A 14,772-nucleotide genomic window follows, 5' to 3' on the forward strand; every position below is an offset into this window, starting at 1 on the left:
AAACTAGAGACCTAGGGGAATCCAAGATGGGGTGACTTGTGTGGCTCGGACCAGGTTCTGTTACCCAGAATCCTTTGCAAACCTCAAAATTTGGCTAAAAAAACACATGTTCCTCACATTTCTGTGGCAGAAAGTTCTGGAATCTGAGAGGAGCCAGGAATTTCCTTCCACCCAGCGTTCCCCTACATCTCCTGATAAAAATGATACCTCACTTGTGTGGGTAGGCCTAGCGCCCGTGACAGGAAATGCCCCAAAGCGCAACGTGGACACAGCCAAATTGGTGAAGGAAAACAGAGGTGTTTTTTGCAAAGTGCCTACCTGTAGATTTTGGCCTGTAGCTCAGCCGCCACCTAGGGAAACCTACCAAATCTGTGCATTTCTGAAAACTAGAGACCTAGGGGAATCCAAGATGGGGTGACTTGTGTGGCTCGGACCAGGTTCTGTTACCCAGAATCCTTTGTAAACCTCAAAATTTGGCTAAAAAAACACATGTTCCTCACATTTCTGTGGCAGAAAGTTCTGGAATCTGAGAGGAGCCACGAATTTCCTTCCACCCAGCGTTCCCCCACGTCTCCCGATAAAAATGATACCTCACTTGTGTGGGTAGGCCTAGTGCCCGTGACAGGAAATGCCCCAAAGCGCAACGTGGACACAGCCAAATTGGTTAAGGAAAACAGAGGTGTTTTTTGCAAAGTGCCTACCTGTAGATTTTGGCCTGTAGCTCAGCCGCCACCTAGGGAAACCTACCAAACCTGTGCATTTCTGAAAACTAGAGACGTAGGGGAATCCAAGATGGGGTGACTTGTGTGGCTCGGACCAGGTTCTGTTACCCAGAATCCTTTGCAAACCTCAAAATTTGGCTAAAAAAACACATGTTCCTCACATTTCTGTGGCAGAAAGTTCTGGAATCTAAGAGGAGCCACGAATTTCCTTCCACCCAGCGTTCCCCCACGTCTCCCGATAAAAATGATACTTCACTTGTGTGGGTAGGCCTAGTGCCCGTGACAGGAAATGCCCCAAAGCGCAACGTGGACACAGCCAAATTGGTGAAGGAAAACAGAGGTGTTTTTTGCAAAGTGCCTACCTGTAGATTTTGGCCTGTAGCTCAGCCGCCACCTAGGGAAACCTACCAAACCTGTGCATTTCTGAAAACTAGAGACCTAGGGGAATCCAAGATGGGGTGACTTGTGTGGCTCGGACCAGGTTCTGTTACCCAGAATCCTTTGCAAACCTCAAAATTTGGCTAAAAAAACACATGTTCCTCACATTTCTGTGGCAGAAAGTTCTGGAATCTGAGAGGCGGCACGAATTTCCTTCCACCCAGCGTTCCCCCACGTCTCCCGATAAAAATGATACCTCACTTGTGTGGGTAGGCCTAGCGCCCGAGACAGGAAATGCCCCAAAGCGCAACGTGGACAGAGCCAAATTGGTGAAGGAAAACAGAGGTTTTTTGCAAAGTGCCTACCTGTAGATTTTGGCCTCTAGCTCAGCCGCCACCAAGGGAAACCTACCAAACCTGTGCATTTCTGAAAACTAGAGACCTAGGGGAATCCAAGATGGGGTGACTTGTGTGGCTCGGACCAGGTTCTGTTACCCAGAATCCTTTGCAAACCTCAAAATTTGGCTAAAAAAACACATGTTCCTCACATTTCTGTGGCAGAAAGTTCTGGAATCTGAGAGGAGCCACGAATTTCCTTCCACCCAGCGTTCCCCCACGTCTCCCGATAAAAATGATACCTCACTTGTGTGGGTAGGCCTAGCGCCCGCGACAGGAAACGCCCCAAAGCGCAACGTGGACACATCCAAATTTGTGAAGGAAAACAGAGGTGTTTTTTGCAAAGTGCCTACCTGTAGATTTTGGCCTCTAGCTCAGCCGCCACCTAGGGAAACCTACCAAACCTATGCATTTCTGAAAACTAGAGACCTAGGGGAATCCAAGATGGGGTGACTTGTGTGGCTCGGAACAGGTTCTGTTACCCAGAATCCTTTGCAAACCTCAAAATTTGGCTAAAAAAACACATGTTCCTCACATTTCTGTGGCAGAAAGTTCTGGAATCTGAGAGGAGCCACGAATTTCCTTCCACCCAGCGTTCCCCCACGTCTCCCGATAAAAATGATACCTCACTTGTGTGGGTAGGCCTAGCGCCCGTGACAGGAAATGCCCCAAAGCGCAACGTGGACACAGCCAAATTGGTGAAGGAAAACAGAGGTGTTTTTTGCAAAGTGCCTACCTGTAGATTTTGGCCTGTAGCTCAGCCGCCACCTAGGGAAACCTACCAAACCTGTGCATTTCTGAAAACTAGAGACCTAGGGGAATCCAAGATGGGGTGACTTGTGTGGCTCGGACCAGGTTCTGTTACCCAGAATCCTTTGCAAACCTCAAAATTTGGCTAAAAAAACACATGTTCCTCACATTTCTGTGGCAGAAAGTTCTGGAATCTGAGAGGCGGCACAAATTTCCTTCCACCCAGCGTTACCCCACGTCTCCCGATAAAAATGATACCTCACTTGTGTGGGTAGCCCTAGCGCCCGTGACAGGAAATGCCCCAAAGCGCAACGTGGACACAGCCAAATTGGTTAAGGAAAACAGAGGTGTTTTTTGCAAAGTGCCTACCTGTAGATTTTGGCCTGTAGCTCAGCCGCCACCTAGGGAAACCTACCAAACCTGTGCATTTCTGAAAACTAGAGACGTAGGGGAATCCAAGATGGGGTGACTTGTGTGGCTCGGACCAGGTTCTGTTACCCAGAATCCTTTGCAAACCTCAAAATTTGGCTAAAAAAACACATGTTCCTCACATTTCTGTGGCAGAAAGTTCTGGAATCTGAGAGGAGCCACGAATTTCCTTCCACCCAGCGTTCCCCCACGTCTCCCGATAAAAATGATACCTCACTTGTGTGGGTAGGCCTAGTGCCCGTGACAGGAAATGCCCCAAAGCGCAACGTGGACACAGCCAAATTGGTGAAGGAAAACAGAGGTGTTTTTTGCAAAGTGCCTACCTGTAGATTTTGGCCTGTAGCTCAGCCGCCACCTAGGGAAACCTACCAAACCTGTGCATTTCTGAAAACTAGAGACCTAGGGGAATCCAAGATGGGGTGACTTGTGTGGCTCGGACCAGGTTCTGTTACCCAGAATCCTTTGCAAACCTCAAAATTTGGCTAAAAAAACACATGTTCCTCACATTTCTGTGGCAGAAAGTTCTGGAATCTGAGAGGCCGCACGAATTTCCTTCCACCCAGCGTTCCCCCACGTCTCCCGATAAAAATTATACCTCACTTGTGTGGGTAGGCCTAGCGCCCGTGACAGGAAATGCCCCAAAGCGCAACGTGCACACAGCCAAATTGGTGAAGGAAAACAGAGGTGTTTTTTGCAAAGTGCCTACCTGTAGATTTTGGCCTGTAGCTCAGCCGCCACCTAGGGAAACCTACCAAACCTGTGCATTTCTGAAAACTAGAGACCTAGGGGAATCCAAGATGGGGTGACTTGTGTGGCTCGGACCAGGTTCTGTTACCCAGAATCCTTTGCAAACCTCAAAATTTGGCTAAAAAAACACATGTTCCTCACATTTCTGTGGCAGAAAGTGCTGGAATCTGAGAGGAGCCACGAATTTCCTTACACCCAGCGTTCCCCCACGTCTCCCGATAAAAATGATACCTCACTTGTGTGGGTAGGCCTAGCGCCCGCGACAGGAAACGCCCCAAAGCGCAACGTGGACACATCCAAATTTGTGAAGGAAAACAGAGGTGTTTTTTGCAAAGTGCCTACCTGTAGATTTTGGCCTCTAGCTCAGCCGCCACCTAGGGAAACCTACCAAACCTGTGCATTTCTGAAAACTATAGACCTAGGGGAATCCAAGATGGGGTGACTTGTGTGGCTCGGACCAGGTTCTGTTACCCAGAATCCTTTGCAAACCTCAAAATTTGGCTAAAAAAACACATGTTCCTCACATTTCTGTGGCAGAAAGTTCTGGAATCTGAGAGGAGCCACGAATTTCCTTCCACCCAGCGTTCCCCCACGTCTCCCGATAAAAATGATACCTCACTTGTGTGGGTAGGCCTAGCGCCCGTGACAGGAAATGCCCCAAAGCTCAACGTGGACACAGCCAAATTGGTGAAGGAAAACAGAGGTGTTTTTTGCAAAGTGCCTACCTGTAGATTTTGGCCTGTAGCTCAGCCGCCACCTAGGGAAACCTACCAAACCTGTGCATTTCTGAAAACTAGAGACCTAGGGGAATCCAAGATGGGGAAACTTGTGTGGCTCGGACCAGGTTCTGTTACCCAGAATCCTTTGCAAACCTCAAAATTTGGCTAAAAAAACACATGTTCCTCACATTTCTGTGGCAGAAAGTTCTGGAATCTGAGAGGCCGCACGAATTTCCTTCCACCCAGCGCTCCCCCACGTCTCCCGATAAAAATGATACCTCACTTGTGTGGGTAGGCCTAGCGCCCGTGACAGGAAATGCCCCAAAGCGCAACGTGGACAGAGCCAAATTGATGAAGGAAAACAGAGGTGTTTTTTTCAAAGTGCCTACCTGTAGATTTTGGCCTGTAGCTCAGCCGCCACCTAGGGAAACCTACCAAACCTGTGTATTTCTGAAAACTAGAGACCTAGGGGAATCTTAGATGGGGTGACTTGTGTGGCTCGGACCAGGTTCTGTTACCCAGAATCCTTTGTAAACCTCAAAATTTGGCTAAAAAAACACATGTTCCTCACATTTCTATGGCAGAAAGTTCTGGAATCTGAGAGGAGCCACGAATTTCCTTCCACCCAGCGTTCCCCCACGTCTCCTGATAAAAATGATACCTCACTTGTGTGGGTAGGCCTAGTGCCCGTGACAGGAAATGCCCCAAAGCGCAACGTGGACACAGCCAAATTGGTGAAGGAAAACAGAGGTGTTTTTTGCAAAGTGCCTACCTGTAGATTTTGGCCTGTAGCTCAGCCGCCACCTAGGGAAACCTACCAAACCTGTGCATTTCTGAAAACTAGAGATGTAGGGGAATCCAAGATGGGGTGACATGTGTGGCTCGGACCAGGTTCTGTTACCCAGAATCCTTTGCAAACCTCAAAATTTGGCTAAAAAAACACATGTTCCTCACATTTCTGTGGCAGAAAGTTCTGGAATCTGAGAGGAGCCACGAATTTCCTTCCACCCAGCGTTCCCCCACGTCTCCCGATAAAAATGATACCTCACTTGTGTGGGTAGGCCTAGTGCCCGTGACAGGAAATGCCCCAAAGCGCAACGTGGACACAGCCAAATTGGTGAAGGAAAACAGAGGTGTTTTTTGCAAAGTGCCTACCTGTAGATTTTGGCCTGTAGCTCAGCCGCCACCTAGGGAACCTACCAAACCTGTGCATTTCTGAAAACTAGAGACCTAGGGGAATCCAAGATGGGGTGACTTGTGTGGCTCGGACCAGGTTCTGTTACCCAGAATCCTTTGCAAACCTCAAAATTTGGCTAAAAAAACACATGTTCCTCACATTTCTGTGGCAGAAAGTTCTGGAATCTGAGAGGAGCCACGAATTTCCTTCCACCCAGCGTTCCCCCACGTCTCCCGATAAAAATGATACCTCACTTGTGTGGGTAGGCCTAGTGCCCGTGACAGGAAATGCCCCAAAGCGCAACGTGGACACAGCCAAATTGGTGAAGGAAAACAGAGGTGTTTTTTGCAAAGTGCCTACCTGTAGATTTTGGCCTGTAGCTCAGCCGCCACCTAGGGAACCTACCAAACCTGTGCATTTCTGAAAACTAGAGACCTTGGGGAATCGAAGATGGGGTGACTTGTGTGGCTCGGACCAGGTTCTGTTACCCAGAATCCTTTGCAAACCTCAAAATTTGGCTAAAAAAACACATGTTCCTCACATTTCTGTGGCAGAAAGTTCTGGAATCTGAGAGGCGGCACGAATTTCCTTCCACCCAGCGTTCCCCCACGTCTCTCGATAAAAATGATACCTCACTTGTGTGGGTAGGCCTAGCGCCCGTGACAGGCAATGCCCCAAAGCGCAACGTGGACACAGCCAAATTGGTGAAGGAAAACAGAGGTGTTTTTTGCAAAGTGCCTACCTGTAGATTTTGGCCTGTATATCAGCCGCCACCTAGGGAAACCTACCAAACCTGTGCATTTCTGAAAACTAGAGACCTAGGGGAATCCAAGATGGGGTGACTTGTGTGGCTCGGACCAGGTTCTGTTACCCAGAATCCTTTGCAAACCTCAAAATTTGGCTAAAAAAACACATGTTCCTCACATTTCTGTGGCAGAAAGTTCTGGAATCTGAGAGGAGCCACGAATTTCCTTCCACCCAGCGTTCCCCCACGTCTCCCGATAAAAATAATACCTCACTTGTGTGGGTAGGCCTAGCGCCCGCGACAGGAAACGCCCCAAAGCACAACGTGGACACATCCAAATTTGTGAAGGAAAACAGAGGTGTTTTTTGCAAAGTGCCTACCTGTAGATTTTGGCCTCTAGCTCAGCCGCCACCTAGGGAAACCTACCAAACCTGTGCATTTCTGAAAACTAGAGACCTAGGGGAATCCAAGATGGGGTGATTTGTGTGGCTCGGACCAGGTTCTGTTACCCAGAATCCTTTGCAAACCTCAAAATTTGGCTAAAAAAACACATGTTCCTCACATTTCTGTGGCAGAAAGTTCTGGAATCTGAGAGGAGCCACGAATTTCCTTCCACCCAGCGTTCCCCCACGTCTCCTGATAAAAATGATACCTCACTTGTGTGGGTAGGCCTAGCGCCCGTGACAGGAAATGCCCCAAAGCGCAACGTGGACACAGCCAAATTGGTGAAGGAAAACAGAGGTGTTTTTTGCAAAGTGCCTACCTGTAGATTTTGGCCTGTAGCTCAGCCGCCACCTAGGGAAACCTACCAAACCTGTGCATTTCTGAAAACTAGAGACCTAGGGGAATCCAAGATGGGGTGACTTGTGTGGCTCGGACCAGGTTCTGTTACCCAGAATCCTTTGCAAACCTCAAAATTTGGCTAAAAAAACACATGTTCCTCACATTTCTGTGGCAGAAAGTTCTGGAATCTGAGAGGCGGCACGAATTTCCTTCCACCCAGCGTTACCCCACGTCTCCCGATAAAAATGATACCTCACTTGTGTGGGTAGGCCTAGCGCCCGTGACAGGAAATGCCCCAAAGCGCAACGTGGACAGAGCCAAATTGGTGAAGGAAAACAGAGGTGTTTTTTTCAAAGTGCCTACCTGTAGATTTTGGCCTGTAGCTCAGCCGCCACCTAGGGAAACCTACCAAACCTGTGCATTTCTGAAAACTAGAGACCTAGGGGAATCCAAGATGGGGTGACTTGTGTGGCTCGGACCAGGTTCTGTTACCCAGAATCCTTTGTAAACCTCAAAATTTGGCTAAAAAAACACATGTTCCTCACATTTCTGTGGCAGAAAGTTCTGGAATCTCAGAGGAGCCACGAATTTCCTTCCACCCAGCGTTCCCCCACGTCTCCCGATAAAAATGATACCTCACTTGTGTGGGTAGGCCTAGTGCCCGTGACAGGAAATGCCCCTAAGCGCAACGTGGACACAGCCAAATTGGTTAAGGAAAACAGAGGTGTTTTTTGCAAAGTGCCTACCTGTAGATTTTGGCCTGTAGCTCAGCCGCCACCTAGGGAAACCTACCAAACCTGTGCATTTCTGAAAACTAGAGACGTAGGGGAATCCAAGATGGGGTGACTTGTGTGGCTCGGACCAGGTTCTGTTACCCAGAATCCTTTGCAAACCTCAAAATTTGGCTAAAAAAACACATGTTCCTCACATTTCTGTGGCAGAAAGTTCTGGAATCTGAGAGGAGCCACGAATTTCCTTCCACCCAGCGTTCCCCCACGTCTCCCGATAAAAATGATACCTCACTTGTGTGGGTAGGCCTAGTGCCCGTGACAGGAAATGCCCCAAAGCACAACGTGGACACAGCCAAATTGGTGAAGGAAAACAGAGGTGTTTTTTGCAAAGTGCCTACCTGTAGATTTTGGCCTGTAGCTCAGCCGCCACCTAGGGAAACCTACCAAACCTGTGCATTTCTGAAAACTAGAGACCTAGGGGAATCCAAGATGGGGTGACTTGTGTGGCTCGGACCAGGTTCTGTTACCCAGAATCCTTTGCAAACCTCAAAATTTGGCTAAAAAAACACATGTTCCTCACATTTCTGTGGCAGAAAGTTCTGGAATCTGAGAGGAGCCACGAATTTCCTTCCACCCAGCGTTTCCCCACGTCTCCCGATAAAAATGATACCTGACTTGTGTGGGTAGGCCTAGCGCCCGTGACAGGAAATGCCCCAAAGCGCAACGTGGACACAGCCAAATTGGTGAAGGAAAACAGAGGTGTTTTTTTACAAAGTGCCTACCTGTAGATTTTGGCCTGTAGCTCAGCCGCCACCTAGGGAAACCTACCAAACCTGTGCATTTCTGAAAACTAGAGACCTAGGGAAATCCAAGATGGGGTGACTAGTGTGGCTCGGACCAGGTTCTGTTACCCAGAATCCTTTGCAAACCGCAAAATTTGGCTAAAAAAACACATGTTCCTCACATTTCTGTGGCAGAAAGTTCTGGAATCTGAGAGGAGCCACGAATTTCCTTCCACCCAGCGTTCCCCCACGTCTCCCGATAAAAATGATACCTGACTTGTGTGGGTAGGCCTAGCGCCCGTGACAGGAAATGCCCCAAAGCGCAACGTGGACACAGCCAAATTGGTGAAGGAAAACAGAGGTGTTTTTTTCAAAGTGCCTACCTGTAGATTTTGGCCTGTAGCTCAGCCGCCACCTAGGGAAACCTACCAAACCTGTGCATTTCTGAAAACTAGAGACCTAGGGGAATCCAAGATGGGGTGACTTGTGTGGCTCGGACCAGGTTCTGTTACCCAGAATCCTTTGCAAAACTCAAAATTTGGCTAAAAAAACACATGTTCTTCACACATCTGTGGCAGAAAGATCTGGAATCTGAGAGGAGCCACGAATTTCCTTCCACCCAGTGTTCCCCCACGTCTCCCGATAAAAATGATACCTCACTTGTGTGGGTAGGCCTAGTGCCCGGGACAGGAAATGCCCCAAAGTGCAACGTGGACACAGCCAAATTGGTGAAGGAAAACAGAGGTGTTTTTTGCAAAGTGCCTACCTGTAGATTTTGGCCTGTAGCTCAGCCGCCACCTAGGGAAACCTACCAAACCTGTGCATTTCTGAAAACTAGAGACCTAGGGGAATCCAAGATGGGGTGACTTGTGTGGCTCGGACCAGGTTCTGTTACCCAGAATCCTTTGCAAACCTCAAAATTTGGCTAAAAAAACACATGTTCCTCACATTTCTGTGGCAGAAAGTTCTGGAATCTGAGAGGCGGCACAAATTTCCTTCCACCCAGCGTTACCCCACGTCTCCCGATAAAAATGATACCTCACTTGTGTGGGTAGGCCTAGCGCCCGTGACAGGAAATGCCCCAAAGCGCAACGTGGACAGAGCCAAATTGGTTAAGGAAAACAGAGGTGTTTTTTGCAAAGTGCCTACCTGTAGATTTTGGCCTGTAGCTCAGCCGCCACCTAGGGAAACCTACCAAACCTGTGCATTTCTGAAAACTAGAGACGTAGGGGAATCCAAGATGGGGTGACTTGTGTGGCTCGGACCAGGTTCTGTTACCCAGAATCCTTTGCAAACCTCAAAATTTGGCTAAAAAAACACATGTTCCTCACATTTCTGTGGCAGAAAGTTCTGGAATCTGAGAGGAGCCACGAATTTCCTTCCACCCAGCGTTCCCCCACGTCTCCCGATAAAAATGATACCTCACTTGTGTGGGTAGGCCTAGTGCCCGTGACAGGAAATGCCCCAAAGCGCAACGTGGACACAGCCAAATTGGTGAAGGAAAACAGAGGTGTTTTTTGCAAAGTGCCTACCTGTAGATTTTGGCCTGTACCTCAGCCGCCACCTAGGGAAACCTACCAAACCTGTGCATTTCTGAAAACTAGAGACCTAGGGGAATCCAAGATGGGGTGACTTGTGTGGCTCGGACCAGGTTCTGTTACCCAGAATCCTTTGCAAACCTCAAAATTTGGCTTAAAAAACACATGTTCCTCACATTTCTGTGGCAGAAAGTTCTGGAATCTGAGAGGCCGCACGAATTTCCTTCCACCCAGCGTTCCCCCACGTCTCCCGATAAAAATTATACCTCACTTGTGTGGGTAGGCCTAGTGCCCGTGACAGGAAATGCCCCAAAGCGCAACGTGGACACAGCCAAATTGGTGAAGGAAAACAGAGGTGTTTTTTGCAAAGTGCCTACCTGTAGATTTTGGCCTGTAGCTCAGCCGCCACCTAGGGAACCTACCAAACCTGTGCATTTCTGAAAACTAGAGACCTTGGGGAATCCAAGATGGGGTGACTTGTGTGGCTCGGACCAGGTTCTGTTACCCAGAATCCTTTGCAAACCTCAAAATTTGGCTAAAAAAACACATGTTCCTCACATTTCTGTGGCAGAAAGTTCTGGAATCTGAGAGGCGGCACGAATTTCCTTCCACCCAGCGTTCCCCCACATCTCTCGATAAAAATGATACCTCACTTGTGTGGGTAGGCCTAGCGCCCGTGACAGGAAATGCCCCAAAGCGCAACGTGCACACAGCCAAATTGGTGAAGGAAAACAGAGGTGTTTTTTGCAAAGTGCCTACCTGTAGATTTTGGCCTGTAGCTCAGCCGCCACCTAGGGAAACCTACCAAACCTGTGCATTTCTGAAAACTAGAGACCTAGGGGAATCCAAGATGGGGTGACTTGTGTGGCTCGGACCAGGTTCTGTTACCCAGAATCCTTTGCAAACCTCAAAATTTGGCTAAAAAAACACATGTTCCTCACATTTCTGTGGCAGAAAGTTCTGGAATCTGAGAGGCCGCACGAATTTCCTTCCACCCAGCGCTCCCCCACGTCTCCCGATAAAAATGATACCTCACTTGTGTGGGTAGGCCTAGCGCCCGTGACAGGAAATGCCCCAAAGCGCAACGTGGACAGAGCCAAATTGATGAAGGAAAACAGAGGTGTTTTTTTCAAAGTGCCTACCTGTAGATTTTGGCCTGTAGCTCAGCCGCCACCTAGGGAAACCTACCAAACCTGTGTATTTCTGAAAACTAGAGACCTAGGGGAATCTTAGATGGGGTGACTTGTGTGGCTCGGACCAGGTTCTGTTACCCAGAATCCTTTGTAAACCTCAAAATTTGGCTAAAAAAACACATGTTCCTCACATTTCTATGGCAGAAAGTTCTGGAATCTGAGAGGAGCCACGAATTTCCTTCCACCCAGCGTTCCCCCACGTCTCCTGATAAAAATGATACCTCACTTGTGAGGGTAGGCCTAGTGCCCGTGACAGGAAATGCCCCAAAGCGCAACGTGGACACAGCCAAATTGGTGAAGGAAAACAGAGGTGTTTTTTGCAAAGTGCCTACCTGTAGATTTTGGCCTGTAGCTCAGCCGCCACCTAGGGAAACCTACCAAACCTGTGCATTTCTGAAAACTAGAGATGTAGGGGAATCCAAGATGGGGTGACATGTGTGGCTCGGACCAGGTTCTGTTACCCAGAATCCTTTGTAAACCTCAAAATTTGGCTAAAAAAACACATGTTCCTCACATTTCTATGGCAGAAAGTTCTGGAATCTGAGAGGAGCCACGAATTTCCTTCCACCCAGCGTTCCCCCACGTCTCCTGATAAAAATGATACCTCACTTGTGTGGGTAGGCCTAGTGCCCGTGACAGGAAATGCCCCAAAGCGCAACGTGGACACAGCCAAATTGGTGAAGGAAAACAGAGGTGTTTTTTGCAAAGTGCCTACCTGTAGATTTTGGCCTGTAGCTCAGCCGCCACCTAGGGAAACCTACCAAACCTGTGCATTTCTGAAAACTAGAGATGTAGGGGAATCCAAGATGGGGTGACATGTGTGGCTCGGACCAGGTTCTGTTACCCAGAATCCTTTGCAAACCTCAAAATTTGGCTAAAAAAACACATGTTCCTCACATTTCTGTGGCAGAAAGTTCTGGAATCTGAGAGGAGCCACGAATTTCCTTCCACCCAGCGTTCCCCCACGTCTCCCGATAAAAATGATACCTCACTTGTGTGGGTAGGCCTAGTGCCCGTGACAGGAAATGCCCCAAAGCGCAACGTGGACACAGCCAAATTGGTGAAGGAAAACAGAGGTGTTTTTTGCAAAGTGCCTACCTGTAGATTTTGGCCTGTAGCTCAGCCGCCACCTAGGGAACCTACCAAACCTGTGCATTTCTGAAAACTAGAGACCTAGGGGAATCCAAGATGGGGTGACTTGTGTGGCTCGGACCAGGTTCTGTTACCCAGAATCCTTTGCAAACCTCAAAATTTGGCTAAAAAAACACATGTTCCTCACATTTCTGTGGCAGAAAGTTCTGGAATCTGAGAGGAGCCACGAATTTCCTTCCACCCAGCGTTCCCCCACGTCTCCCGATAAAAATGATACCTCACTTGTGTGGGTAGGCCTAGTGCCCGTGACAGGAAATGCCCCAAAGCGCAACGTGGACACAGCCAAATTGGTGAAGGAAAACAGAGGTGTTTTTTGCAAAGTGCCTACCTGTAGATTTTGGCCTGTAGCTCAGCCGCCACCTAGGGAACCTACCAAACCTGTGCATTTCTGAAAACTAGAGACCTTGGGGAATCGAAGATGGGGTGACTTGTGTGGCTCGGACCAGGTTCTGTTACCCAGAATCCTTTGCAAACCTCAAAATTTGGCTAAAAAAACACATGTTCCTCACATTTCTGTGGCAGAAAGTTCTGGAATCTGAGAGGCGGCACGAATTTCCTTCCACCCAGCGTTCCCCCACGTCTCTCGATAAAAATGATACCTCACTTGTGTGGGTAGGCCTAGCGCCCGTGACAGGCAATGCCCCAAAGCGCAACGTGGACACAGCCAAATTGGTGAAGGAAAACAGAGGTGTTTTTTGCAAAGTGCCTACCTGTAGATTTTGGCCTGTATATCAGCCGCCACCTAGGGAAACCTACCAAACCTGTGCATTTCTGAAAACTAGAGACCTAGGGGAATCCAAGATGGGGTGACTTGTGTGGCTCGGACCAGGTTCTGTTACCCAGAATCCTTTGCAAACCTCAAAATTTGGCTAAAAAAACACATGTTCCTCACATTTCTGTGGCAGAAAGTTCTGGAATCTGAGAGGAGCCACGAATTTCCTTCCACCCAGCGTTCCCCCACGTCTCCCGATAAAAATAATACCTCACTTGTGTGGGTAGGCCTAGCGCCCGCGACAGGAAACGCCCCAAAGCACAACGTGGACACATCCAAATTTGTGAAGGAAAACAGAGGTGTTTTTTGCAAAGTGCCTACCTGTAGATTTTGGCCTCTAGCTCAGCCGCCACCTAGGGAAACCTACCAAACCTGTGCATTTCTGAAAACTAGAGACCTAGGGGAATCCAAGATGGGGTGATTTGTGTGGCTCGGACCAGGTTCTGTTACCCAGAATCCTTTGCAAACCTCAAAATTTGGCTAAAAAAACACATGTTCCTCACATTTCTGTGGCAGAAAGTTCTGGAATCTGAGAGGAGCCACGAATTTCCTTCCACCCAGCGTTCCCCCACGTCTCCTGATAAAAATGATACCTCACTTGTGTGGGTAGGCCTAGCGCCCGTGACAGGAAATGCCCCAAAGCGCAACGTGGACACAGCCAAATTGGTGAAGGAAAACAGAGGTGTTTTTTGCAAAGTGCCTACCTGTAGATTTTGGCCTGTAGCTCAGCCGCCACCTAGGGAAACCTACCAAACCTGTGCATTTCTGAAAACTAGAGACCTAGGGGAATCCAAGATGGGGTGACTTGTGTGGCTCGGACCAGGTTCTGTTACCCAGAATCCTTTGCAAACCTCAAAATTTGGCTAAAAAAACACATGTTCCTCACATTTCTGTGGCAGAAAGTTCTGGAATCTGAGAGGCGGCACGAATTTCCTTCCACCCAGCGTTACCCCACGTCTCCCGATAAAAATGATACCTCACTTGTGTGGGTAGGCCTAGCGCCCGTGACAGGAAATGCCCCAAAGCGCAACGTGGACAGAGCCAAATTGGTGAAGGAAAACAGAGGTGTTTTTTTCAAAGTGCCTACCTGTAGATTTTGGCCTGTAGCTCAGCCGCCACCTAGGGAAACCTACCAAACCTGTGCATTTCTGAAAACTAGAGACCTAGGGGAATCCAAGATGGGGTGACTTGTGTGGCTCGGACCAGGTTCTGTTACCCAGAATCCTTTGTAAACCTCAAAATTTGGCTAAAAAAACACATGTTCCTCACATTTCTGTGGCAGAAAGTTCTGGAATCTCAGAGGAGCCACGAATTTCCTTCCACCCAGCGTTCCCCCACGTCTCCCGATAAAAATGATACCTCACTTGTGTGGGTAGGCCTAGTGCCCGTGACAGGAAATGCCCCTAAGCGCAACGTGGACACAGCCAAATTGGTTAAGGAAAACAGAGGTGTTTTTTGCAAAGTGCCTACCTGTAGATTTTGGCCTGTAGCTCAGCCGCCACCTAGGGAAACCTACCAAACCTGTGCATTTCTGAAAACTAGAGACGTAGGGGAATCCAAGATGGGGTGACTTGTGTGGCTCGGACCAGGTTCTGTTACCCAGAATCCTTTGCAAACCTCAAAATTTGGCTAAAAAAACACATGTTCCTCACATTTCTGTGGCAGAAAGTTCTGGAATCTGAGAGGAGCCACGAATTTCCTTCCACCCAGCGTTCCCCCACGTCTCCCGATAAAAATGATACCTCACTTGTGTGGGTAG

This window comes from Pleurodeles waltl, chromosome 7 (genome assembly GCF_031143425.1).
Source record: "Pleurodeles waltl isolate 20211129_DDA chromosome 7, aPleWal1.hap1.20221129, whole genome shotgun sequence".
NCBI classification, from domain to species: Eukaryota; Metazoa; Chordata; class Amphibia; order Caudata; family Salamandridae; genus Pleurodeles; species Pleurodeles waltl.